Raw genomic sequence first — 11,318 nt, forward strand, 5'->3', positions numbered from 1 at the left:
TGGTTTAGAGGGACTAACTGGCTGGCCAATGTCTTGTTAAATGAGGACCAGGAATGGAACATTAGCTGGTATGAGAATGGAGCACATGAAAATGAGGCCTATCAGTTAGGAATAAAAATGGTCAAACCACACAGGGAATCTGCTTTTTTCCTGTTGGCAGTAGTTAATTAGCCATTGCACAGGGAATAGACTCAGGGTGAAAAACAAAGCACAGTACTAGATGTAATCAAGCAATTATTCATGTCTGCCCCTGGGACAACAGATACTTTCTTAAACGAGAAACACGAGATGACTTTCCATTAAGTGGAAAATCTTATTTACTTCAAAATGTATGAATAGATAATAGAAATATTCTACCTGGGTAAGATTATGTGAATTCCATTTTCAAAGTGAAAAATTAAGGGGAGCCACTTATGTATGAAACACTGAAAAAGGCTTTGAAGCTGCCTAGGGAAGGCAAAGAGGAACAGCTGTAAAGATCATCTTTAAAAGATCTATTACATACTGCTACATATAACTGTTCCCTAGCTAAATAAAAGCACACCACTGTTTACAAGTTTGTTAGAGGAAAATACTTACACATCTCCCTTTTTAATGTTGAATTACTTAAAGTGATCCCGCCCCCCCCCCAGTCTTATTCCTGGTAACTTGGGTGCATTTATATAAGGTACTATATATCTCTCCAGTGCTCAGGTGGATCCTGTAGTGGTCAAACCCTTAGCATTGGTTTAGGAATGCTGGAGAACTATTTTGAAGGTCCATGAATAACAAGGCAAGGTTCTTTGTACAGATGTTGATATCTTTTATTAGACCACCTGAGTAGTTGGAACAAAGTTCTTTAAAAGCTTTCAGCCACAAGTACCCTTCTTCAGGGATAGGAACAACAGCAGTCTCCCTATGCCTGAAGAAGGGTACTTGTGGCAAAAAACTTTTAAACAGTTTTGTTCCAACTACTCGGTCTAATAAAAGGTATCATATCTAACTAAAGAACCTTGCTTGCCTATGTCCTTAGACCAACAGGGCTACAACCAAAAACCCATGAATAACAATGAAGTTTTACACCCCTTGACAAGAGAGTCATTACACAACTTAACAGGTATTTTGTTAGCTGAAAATGTGTGCCATATGGTGCATAGACCTGCAGTCTGATAAATGTGTTGGGTTTCTTGGAAGACACAGCATCATGAAAAGCTGGTTAAAAATAATGAAAATGATCAGACTTCACTGTAGTGAGAAATTCAGACCTTTTAACAAACCATGACAATAACAGAGTAGGCAAAATGACATTCAACTGTTTCACAGCTTGATGGTGAAATTAATCTTACAAGGGTGCCTAGCTCACAATGGTATGTCATTACAATAGCTCAGTAGCTGGAATGGTAGTTTTCCTGAGGGCTCATGTGGTTTGTAATATAGTGAACTCAGGAAATAACCTATGCATTGCTCTTTCATCCTCAAGATGTGCTCAGTAATGTTTTGTGATTCTTGCCAAGTTGATCCATTTGCTGTTGTATAATATAGTCACCTTTCATTTCATTCTAAAGCAGAATATAGTTATATAGGAGAGCAAGGAAAGCATTCCCACTGGCATCATATTAGGTCCAAAGGCTCCTTTAGGCGTGCTGTGATTTCAGATGGAATAATTCTTTCATTAAGAGATCAGCTGTTTTCTGTGGCGCATCTTTTTTTTTTTTTTTCCATTCTGTATTTTCCAGACAGTATGACATACCCAGTGCCATCTGTTGGACCCCTGTGGTTCTTCTATTGAGGATGTAATGACTCCTGGGGGAAGCATCTGACTCATTTATTTTGGGATGATGATAACACATTGCAAGTATTTTTAAAAAGGCAGCTGAGTGCTGTGAGGACCCCTGTGACCTGATGATCATTTTGCTCACTCTGCCCTTGCTGCACTTTTTAGCTCTTCAGTATTACTCTTAACAGCACCAGAACTTTCCAGCTTATATCACTTTTTACTTCATTCAATCCAAGGAGCCTTTCAGAAGACATTAGGCAATAGTTTCTTAAAGTGACAGTGCTGATTTAATTACCTAATGTATGTCTGAAAATGTCACATCTGTCATAGGTACTGCTAAGGCTTAAGATAAGTTAAGAAAAACAGTATTTGTCTTTTTTGTTTGTTTTCTTTGGCTCTACTCCAACAAAGACCATGGGGAATTTTAAACCCATCAGAGTCAGAGAGAGATTTCACTTACAGTTATCTTAGACAGCCCTAACAAGGATCCATGGCTTAGTCCTAGATGCCTTGTATAATCTAATAATTAGATCAGTGTCTTTTTAAAAAGACTGGGAATGATGTTAGTTCCATTTTCATCCAGGTGTGATACTTTCCTCATTGTTTTGAATAGTCAAAGTTTCTTAGCACTGATCTTTTCCACCTCATGGCAGAGTGCTTGCTGTAGACTGCTTTGTTATTCAGCTGGCTTTGCTTCAATACTCTCAGGAGTTTTTGTCTCAGTGGGTTCCCATCTTCCCATGTTGACCCTGCTTTAGAACACCAGAACACCGTGCAATGCTACTGGGAAGCTTTCTGAGTTTAAACATCTTCCCTGAATTTATAGATTTAATAGCTTTGCAGATTGTATCTGCTTCAGTTTCCCTTTGCAGCTCATTCATCACAGTTACATTTAGTTAATTGCTACTAATGTTTTTTTGAAATACCTCTGCCTCTCAGTCCCTAAGCTTAGCTTTTGATGTGCATAGATTTGGACAAGAATTTACAAATGAGCTATTAATATCACTAGTGCAAAGCATTTCTCTTTTCACCCATCATATCTACATTAGCCTGCAGGGGATTCCCTTTTTTGAACTAGTCTAGGAGTTGCAAGTCTCATTTCCCTTGCTCTGCAGGCTGGCACTCTGCTCTAGGAGCTGCCTCTCCCCCCTCCCAGCTCTGGGACAGTCTCCAGAAAGGGAGGGGGGAGCGGTTTGCCCAGCCTGAGCTGGAGTGGGGGTTTGGAGGGGGTGGGGGGACTCTAACTCACCTGCCCCACTCCAGGTCAGGCCATGCAAACTCCAGTCCCCCTCCCCTACTCTCCACCTTCCTGCAGACAGCTGTGCTGTGCACATCCCCCTCCCCCCTCCACCTTCCTGATGCAGCCCAGCCCTGATCATACCACAAATTAACCCTAGGGAATACAAATTCCCTAAGGTGCTCCAAAGTGGAGTGCCTTTGTCTGATCCCTAATTTGTTGCAGGTTAACTTGTTACGTGATTGGCCATTTCAAAAGCACTCTGCGGCTGTGCATGTGTGTCTCGACGTGGCTGTACAGTGCTTTCAGGGACCAATCGCGTGACAAGTGTAACTTCTGCCTGTGCCCAAAGTGTTCAAGCTGCTTCTGACATCTAAGGCAGTTGATAGGATCCCATCCTCAGAAATACAAGCCTTTTACAATCTACACCTGCAAAGACAATTTCTCTGTTTTTTCAATGTGATTTTTATAATGAAATCTGTTTTTTTAGGCCCAGTGTACAAACCATTGTCTGGCTCATGTGCATGGACTTCACCAAAGAACACAAGATAGAGAGAGACAAGAGGCAGAATGAGCTATAAATTTGGGTCAGTCCCTCAAAAAGATATCAGTTTGAATCAATAAAGCAATCAATTAAAAAAAATCAATAACATTGATTTGTTTCTTTAGGCTGTACAGTCCCTATCACAACAGCAAAACAGTACTTATCAGATACAATAGATGGACTATAGTGTAGTGAATTCCTAGACCAGAGATGGCCAACCTGTGCACAGTAGATCAGGAAGGGGACAGCAACTGATAGGGCAGGAATTGGAAAGTGAAGCAACAGATCAGGTAGAGAAAAGGGATCAGAGTGGCGTTAAGAGATGTGAGGCTAATCTGTGGCATGCATACCAAAAAGGTTAGATCCCACTGTCTTATAAGAGAGATGCTCAACCTTTTTCCCTGGTGGGCCAAATGGGCAGTACCCTGTCCATCCATAAGCTTAATCCTGCTGGTGGTCCTGATCTGGCACTTGGGCTGGTGCAGTGGGCACAATCCGGCCCCAGAGGGGAAGGGAGTGTGGCCTGTCCTCATGGGCGGAGGAGGGTGTGGACCATTCCTGTGGGGAAAGGGGGCCTGGCTTGGCTCATGGGGGTGGGGAAGTGAATATAACCTGGCCCTGTGGGAGGTGGGGAAGGGGTTTGGCTCCATGGGGATAGGGTGGCATGGCTTGGCCCTGCAGGAGAAAGAGGGTGTGGCCTAGCCCCAACCTAGCTCTGTGGGGGAGGGGGGACACATGACCCAGCTCTGCAAGAAGAGGTGGCATGTCATGTCCCCTCAGGGGAAGGGGCATGGCCCACTCCCAAACTGGCGCTGTTGGGGTGGGGCAAAGCTCAGCCCCAATCCAGATGTGGGGGAGGGGGACATGGCCCAGGTACAACTAGGCATGTGGAACTTGGGGTTTGGGAACTTGCCAGGGGAGGGTGACTGTATTAATGGCCACTGCTCCCCTGCCACCAAATTTGCTGTCCCATGGAGAACCCTGCAGGCCATATGCAATGGCTCTGTGGGTCTCATTTGGCCCACAGGCCGGAGGTTGAGCACTCCTGTCTTAGGCCAATCATGAAGTCTTTTTCTCCCTCTCCCCCTTTTTGGTTTGTAAAAGGAGTTTCCCCCTTTTTGGGTCATAAAAGCTCTGCTTGGGTTGCTTCATGCTGGTGATTTGTGATAAATATTGTCCAAGAAACAGACCTGTCTTGGTGGTTCAAGGTGGTATCTTTTCTATGAAATAGAGGTAGTAGACTCACCTGTATGGATGCCTGAATTGTATTTACAGGAATTCTAGAGTTCCTCATACTGCAAGCTAGTTTCTGTAACATTTCTTGAAGCAATGAGATGGCATTTAACTCTTGGATACCTGGGAAAAAATCTTCTGCTTTAAATGATTAATCCTGTTCGCACATCAGGATGCAATGAATCTTATATTTTTTGAAGCTCTTGTTACAGGTTTAACTCTATGGAGGGGACTTTATGCTCCCTCTAGTGGATGACACCCTGTCATAGCTTTTAATATGCATGAAGGCTGCATCCATACATGCAGGAAAGTTCAGTTTGTGGCACTACAAACCACATGCACGTGTCACAGGTTGGGGTCCCCAGTGTTAGCTGTGACACTCCACAACCATGCCAGCTCCATCATGCAGGTGCCCTCTCATCTTTCCTGCCACATCTTGATGGTAAAATAATTAATCAGGAGGCTGACCACATGCCTTTGTGTGGCCCTGGTCTGCTGAACCTCACAAGTAGTAACCGGTCCTTGGGCCCTTCGCCAGACCTCACTCCAGTACTGTGCTACACAGGGCACCTTGAGCCTTATGGGCTTATTGTTTCATAGTTTTCATAGTTTCTAGGGTCGGAAGGGACATCTAGTCCGACCCCCTGCCATGGCAGGAAAGAGTACTGGGGTCAAACGACCCCAGCAAGATGTTCATCTAACCTCCTCTTAAAGACCCCCAGGGTAGGGGCCAGCACCACTTCTCTTGGAAGCTGGTTCCAAACCCTAGCCGCCCTGACTGTGAAGTAGCGCCTCCTGATATCTAACCTAAATCTACCCTCTGCCAGCTTGTGACCATTATTCCTGGCAGTGCTCGGGGGAACACTGACTCCCCCAATGCCTGCTGATCCCCCCTGACTAGTTTATAACCGGCCACAAGATCCCCCCTCAGCCTTCTCTTTTGGAGGCTGAACAGGTTCAGGTCCCATAGCCTCTCCTCATAGGGCCTGCTCTCCTGTCCCCTGATCATGCGAGTGGTCCTCCTCTGGACCCTCTCCATGCTGTCCACATCCCTCTTGAAGTGTGGCGCCCAGAACTGGACTCAGTACTCCAACTGCAGCCTGACCAGTGCCGCATAGAGAGGGAGGATCACCCCTTTGGACCTGCTCGAGATGCATCTGTGGATGCATGACAAGGTGCGGTTGGCCTTCCTAACTGCCTCCCCACACTGCCGACCCATGTTCATCTTGGAGTCAATGATGACTCCAAGATCCTTTTCTGCCTCTGTGCTGACAAGAGGGGAGTTCCCTAACCTGTAGGTATGGTGCCGGTTGTTCCTCCCCAGGTGCATCACTTTGCACTTGCCTGTGTTGAAACCCATCCTATTCTCATCCACCCACCCTTGTAACCTGTCTAGGTCTGATTGTAGCCTGTTGCATCCTTCCAGTGTGCCCACATCCCCCCACATCTTAGTGTCATCAGCAAATTTGAACAGGGTGCTTTTTACCCCCTCGTCCAAATCACTGATGAAGATGTTGAACAGTGTGGGCCTGAGGACCGAGCCCTGAGGGACCCCACTGCCCACGTCCTTCCAGGGTGAGAAGGACCCATCCACTACCACCCTCTGGGTGCGGCCCTCCAGCCAGTTGGCGACCCATTTGACTGTGTGGGTGGCTATACCACAGCCCCCCAGTTTCTTAATGAGAACGTGGTGAGAGACAGTGTCAAAAGCCTTCCGGAAGTCCAGGAAGACTATGTCCACTGCTACCCCCGCATCTAATGATCTGGTGATCTGATCGTAAAAGGCCACCAGGTTGGTCTGACGGGACCTGCCACTGATGAACCCGTGTTGGTTGCCCCTAAGCATGCAGTCCCCTGCTGGCCCCTCCTGGATGTGTGCCAGCATAATTTTCTCAAACAGCTTGCCTAGGATCGAGGTAAGACTAACCAGCCTATAGTTTCCCGGGTCCTCCTTCCTGCCTTTTTTGAAGATGGGAACCACGTTGGCCCTCTTCCAGTCCTCCGGTACCTCACCAGAGTACCACGAGTGCTCGTAAAGTCGTGCCAGGGGACTTGCAATGACCTTGGCCAGTTCTTTTAAAACTCTAGGGTGGAGATCATCTGGACCAGCTGACTTGAATATGTCCAACCCCTCCAGAAGCTCCCTAACTAAATCCTCGCTAACCCATGGCCCAGGTGTGCCTCCCTCGGGGCCCGAGGGGAGCCCAGCAGGGAGGTGGCTGTTCTGGTCCCTACTTAGGAAGACGGAGGCAAAGAAATCGTTAAACATGTTAGCTTTGCCATCTGGTGTGACGACCAAATTTCCCAACATGTCCTGCAAGGGCCCCACATTATCCGGGACCTTCTTTTTACCCCCTATGTATTTAAAAAAGGACTTTTTATTGTCCTTAATCTGGGAAACTAGTCCCAGTTCCATCTCTGCCTTGGCCTTCCTAACTACCCCCCTACATCCCCGAGCAACTGCAGAATAGTCCTCCCTGGTGATTACACCCTTTCCATTCGGTGTAAGCCTCCTTTTTAGCAAGGAGACATTCCCGGATGCTTTTGGTGAGCCATGGAGGCTTGTGTGCTCTCCTGCTCCCTTTGATCCTCATTGGGACTACCTTCCTTTGGGCTTGGAGGATCGTCTCCTTAAGGAGCAACCACTCTCCTTGGACACCTGGCTCCCCTCCCCTCCGGGACCTCAGCGCTTCTCCAACTATCCTCCTTAGCTCGATGAAGTTTGCCCTCCTAAAATCTAGGGCCACTGCCTTACTGCATGCCTTTGCCATCTTGCACTGGATGGTGAATTCCAGCAGGCGATGATCGCTGTCGCCCAGATGGTTGAGCACCCGCAGCCCCCTCACCAGGTCATCACCCGTGGCCAGCACTAGGTCCAACAAGGCGTCCCCCCTGGTGGGGCTGTGCACCTCCTGGGTTAGATGGAGGTCCTGCACTCTGGCCAAGAACCTATGTGAGCATTTCAGACCTGACTGACTGCTCTTCCCAGCAGATGTCCGGGAAGTTCAGGTCCCCCATGACTACCACATCCTTAGCCTTTACTACCTCTGTGAGCTGACCCAAGAATTCCTGGTCAAGCTCTTCTCCCTGGTTGGGAGGTCTGTAGTAGACTCCCACCGTTAAGTCTCTTTCCCCTTGACTGCCTTGTACTCTAACCCAAAGCACTTCAGAGTGCCCCTCCCCTGACTCCTTGCTAATTGAGGAGGATGTGTATTCCGCCTTAATATAGAGCGCCACGCCCCCACCCCTCTTTCCTATCCTGTCCCACCTGTACAGCCTATAGCCCTTGACATTCACCACCCAATAATGTGTTGCGTCCCACCACGTTTCTGTAATCCCCACTATGTCCGGGCTGGTGTCAGCCAGCAGGAGGGTGAGTTCCTCCTGCTTGTTGCCCATACTACGAGCGTTTGTGTAGAGGCATGAGGCCTCCTGTGGGTGTGTGTACTGACCCCCTAGTCCCAGCGTTACCCTGACCCTTACCTCTTACCTGTTTATTTGCTTCGCTCGTTGGGCTGGGCTGGGCTATAGTTGTGGGTGCTGTTTGGTCTGGCAGTCTGATGTTTCCTCCACCCTCATCATCCCCTTCCCCCGACGAGCCTAGTTTAAAGCCCGCCGGAGGAGGTCCGCCAACCTAGAAGAGAACACACGCTTACCTTTAGGGGAAAGGTGGAGCCCATCACATCCCAGCATGTCTCTCGTCATGATGTGCCGGTTATGGCTGAGGAAGCCAAAGCCCTCCTCGAAGCACCATTCCTGTAGCCACCAGTTGGTCTCCGCGATGCATGTTTCATGCCGTCTGCCTCATCCACTCACTGGCAGAATAGAAGAGAAAACCACCTGTGCGCCCATCTCCTTCAGCATGCCCCCCAGAGCGTGGTAGTCCTCCATCAGGCTATCGGGGCTCCTCCTGGCCGCATCATTAGTGCCCACATGGACTAGGACCATGGGGTAATAATCAGTGGGCTGGATTACAGTTTGGAGCATCCCTTTCACGTCCTGAATCCTCGCTCCAGGTAGGCAGTAGACCTCGCGTGCTGAGGGGTCCCGGCGACAGATGGGGCCGTCTGTACCTCTCAGGATGGAGTCACCAATGACGATCACACGACGCTTCTTCCTCCTGGCCTTCTTGCCTCCTTCTGCTTGCATGGGACGTGGTGAGTGTGGAGTTGCCTCCTCCCTGGTTTTGTCCTCTCCTTCCTCCTCCTCCTGGGCTGCCAGGGCTTCGTACCTATTCTCCAGCCGGACTGGAGGAACTGGTGTTGCCGTGTTTCGAGCATCCCTGGCACAGGAGGTGACTGTCTGCACTTAGCAGTGGAGGGCTCATCTTGAGGTGCATCCTCCTTGGTCGTACAACCCTGCAGGGAAAGAAAGTCTCTGTCAATTTCCTCCTCTGCCTCCCTGATTCCCCTCAGCCTGCTAACCTCCTCCTGGAGCTCCCTCACCTGCGCCTCCAGGGCCCTAAGGCAGGCGCCTGCAGGACAGGTGTGGGGGTCTCCAGTCTCTGCCCCCCCAGGCCTTGCTGGGCAGCTCCTGCAGGCCAGGGGGTGGGGGACGCCAGCCCCGCCATGGGCTCTGTCTGGGTGGAGGCCTCAGACAAGCCCCGGGAAGGCTGCGCCCCCCTGGCAGGGGCCCTGGCAGTACTCCGTGTTGACACCATCGTAGGAGTCGCTGAGTTTCTAGCTGAGTTCAGGTTCTCTGGCCCACGCTAACATGAGTCAGCCTCTGGGCCCCTCCTGCTCCCCCTCCGGCGCAAACGCTGGTGCGCTCTTACAGACTGCGCCTGTTTGCGCACTCCGTCCATGCGGCTCAGGAGCGCGGCTCCCTACCGGTTCAGCTAAGAGGGATCCGGGGGGCTTCCCCTCTGGATCTGGCTCAGCTGCGTCAGTTCCTCTGCCCCACTTACCTTAGGGGGATCAGCTGCTGCTGCCCCCGCTGCTGCTCTGTTCACTTCTGCTGCTCTCGCCTCCACTCTGGGTCATGTAAGGGGGCACACGTGTGTGTAAGACACACGTGTGCCTGTGTCCTTCCTCTCCCTGCTGCTTCTAGCTCCCCTCCCCTCCAAAACCTCCCCTTCTCTCAGGTGTTATGAAAATGTTTTTCTCTGTTTCAGGGCCTTGGCCTCCTTGGCCAATGCCCCTTTTATCTAGCTAGACCTTCTAGCCTGGGCCCACTGTGACGGACCTGACTTTGAGGCACTAGGTCCAATTGGTGTCTCCCAGTCACCAGGCCCCTGTCGGTGGGACCCTCGCCCCTGTCTGACCTGCCCTTCTGGCACCAGGCCCTCTGTCCCCTGTCTGACTACATCCTTTGTGGCAACCGGCCCTCTGGCCCTTGTGTACCTGCATTCCTCCTGGCGCTGGGCCTCTGGCCCTATCTGGCTCACTGCCTTGCACTCTCTGCCAGCTGCGGGCTCTCTAACTGCTTGAGCCCTGCTCCTGCCCCTAGCAGGGCTCAAGGGAATTGCGTACCCCCTGGTCACTAATGGGGCCGCCGTACCTCCCCTTACAGACCCATCCCAAAACTCCAGTACAAACAGCAACACAAACACAAGCCCCTGAGCTGTAACACACCACATCACACTCTGCCCCTTTAAGAAGGCAAACTTCCACCCCTAGGACAGTATGTCTCCTAGCCCTGCGTACCTTGTGGGCTCCTGAAGCCTTACTGCACTTGGAAGCAGCAAAGCAGGCAGCTAGATGTCTCTGGGTAGCTCATTTGGGCAGGGGCTCTTCCCCCTGGCAGTTTCCATAGAGAGTGAATCCTGCTAGCCCCATCCCTGAACTTACAGGTTTCCAGGGCTCTGCCTCCTTCCAGTCACCTGACCGCCTGCAGGTATTGGCTAATTAGCCTGTTGCTCAGGCAACCTGCAGCTGTGGAGCTCCGCCTAGCCTGCAAGGCTTTCTGGCTGGGCTGTTTCTGCCCTTAAAGGAGCAGGCACATCTTAGTGCCCTGTGAGAGCATGGACTGTTAAAATGTGCTCACAATTGCAGTGCAGGGGCACAATTTGTTATCAAGGTTTCCCAGTAGCAAAAAAAGTACCAGGAAAAAAAGTGGTGCAAAGCATGTGAAAATAGCTTGCGCCAGAACAAATAGAAGCTTGTCTTCCAGTGAGACACTCTCTCTGACTGCCGGCCGGAGTGTCTTTACTGCTCCATATGTGTTTCTGCTGTTTCAGCACGCTGGGAGGAGCTAGGCAAAGGCAATTTGCCCACAGCAGGACAAAGTGTCCTTCAACAAAGTGCATGTGCAGGGGGATGTGTTGATGCACAAAGTAGTAGCATAAATTTGTGCTGCAACCGCATGCCCCTGCATGTCTGGATGTGGTCAAAGAGTTACTTGAACAATTACAGACTTCAATCTTATTTTGTCAAAATAGGAAAGTTACATGCGTGAAAGCAGTTTAAAGGTGAATATTTTCCACTCTTTTGCACTTACTTCCTCAGAGAAAATACATTTACTGGGACATCATGAGCGATATCTAGTATAACTATCACGAGTTGTTGTTATGTCTCTTCTGCCTATAATAGTCTCACCCTCATAACTAA

The 11,318-nt window shown here is 49.7% G+C and overlaps 1 long non-coding RNA gene across 1 annotated transcript; it reads right to left on the reverse strand.

Moving 5' to 3' along the window:
* Window positions 1-1,239: 1,239 nt before the first annotated feature.
* LOC149865003 (uncharacterized) lies at window positions 1,240-10,533 on the reverse strand. Its single transcript, XR_016442708.1, has 3 exons — window positions 10,416-10,533; window positions 8,261-9,128; window positions 1,240-4,893 (listed from the first exon to the last, which is right to left on the reverse strand). It is a non-coding gene; the product is annotated as an uncharacterized LOC149865003 (long non-coding RNA).
* Between the last annotated feature and the right edge of the window lie 785 nt (window positions 10,534-11,318).

Source organism: Crocodylus siamensis, chromosome 5 (assembly GCF_052110815.1).
Source record: "Crocodylus siamensis isolate JL-2025a chromosome 5, ASM5211081v1, whole genome shotgun sequence".
In the NCBI taxonomy this organism is placed as follows: Eukaryota; Metazoa; Chordata; order Crocodylia; family Crocodylidae; genus Crocodylus; species Crocodylus siamensis.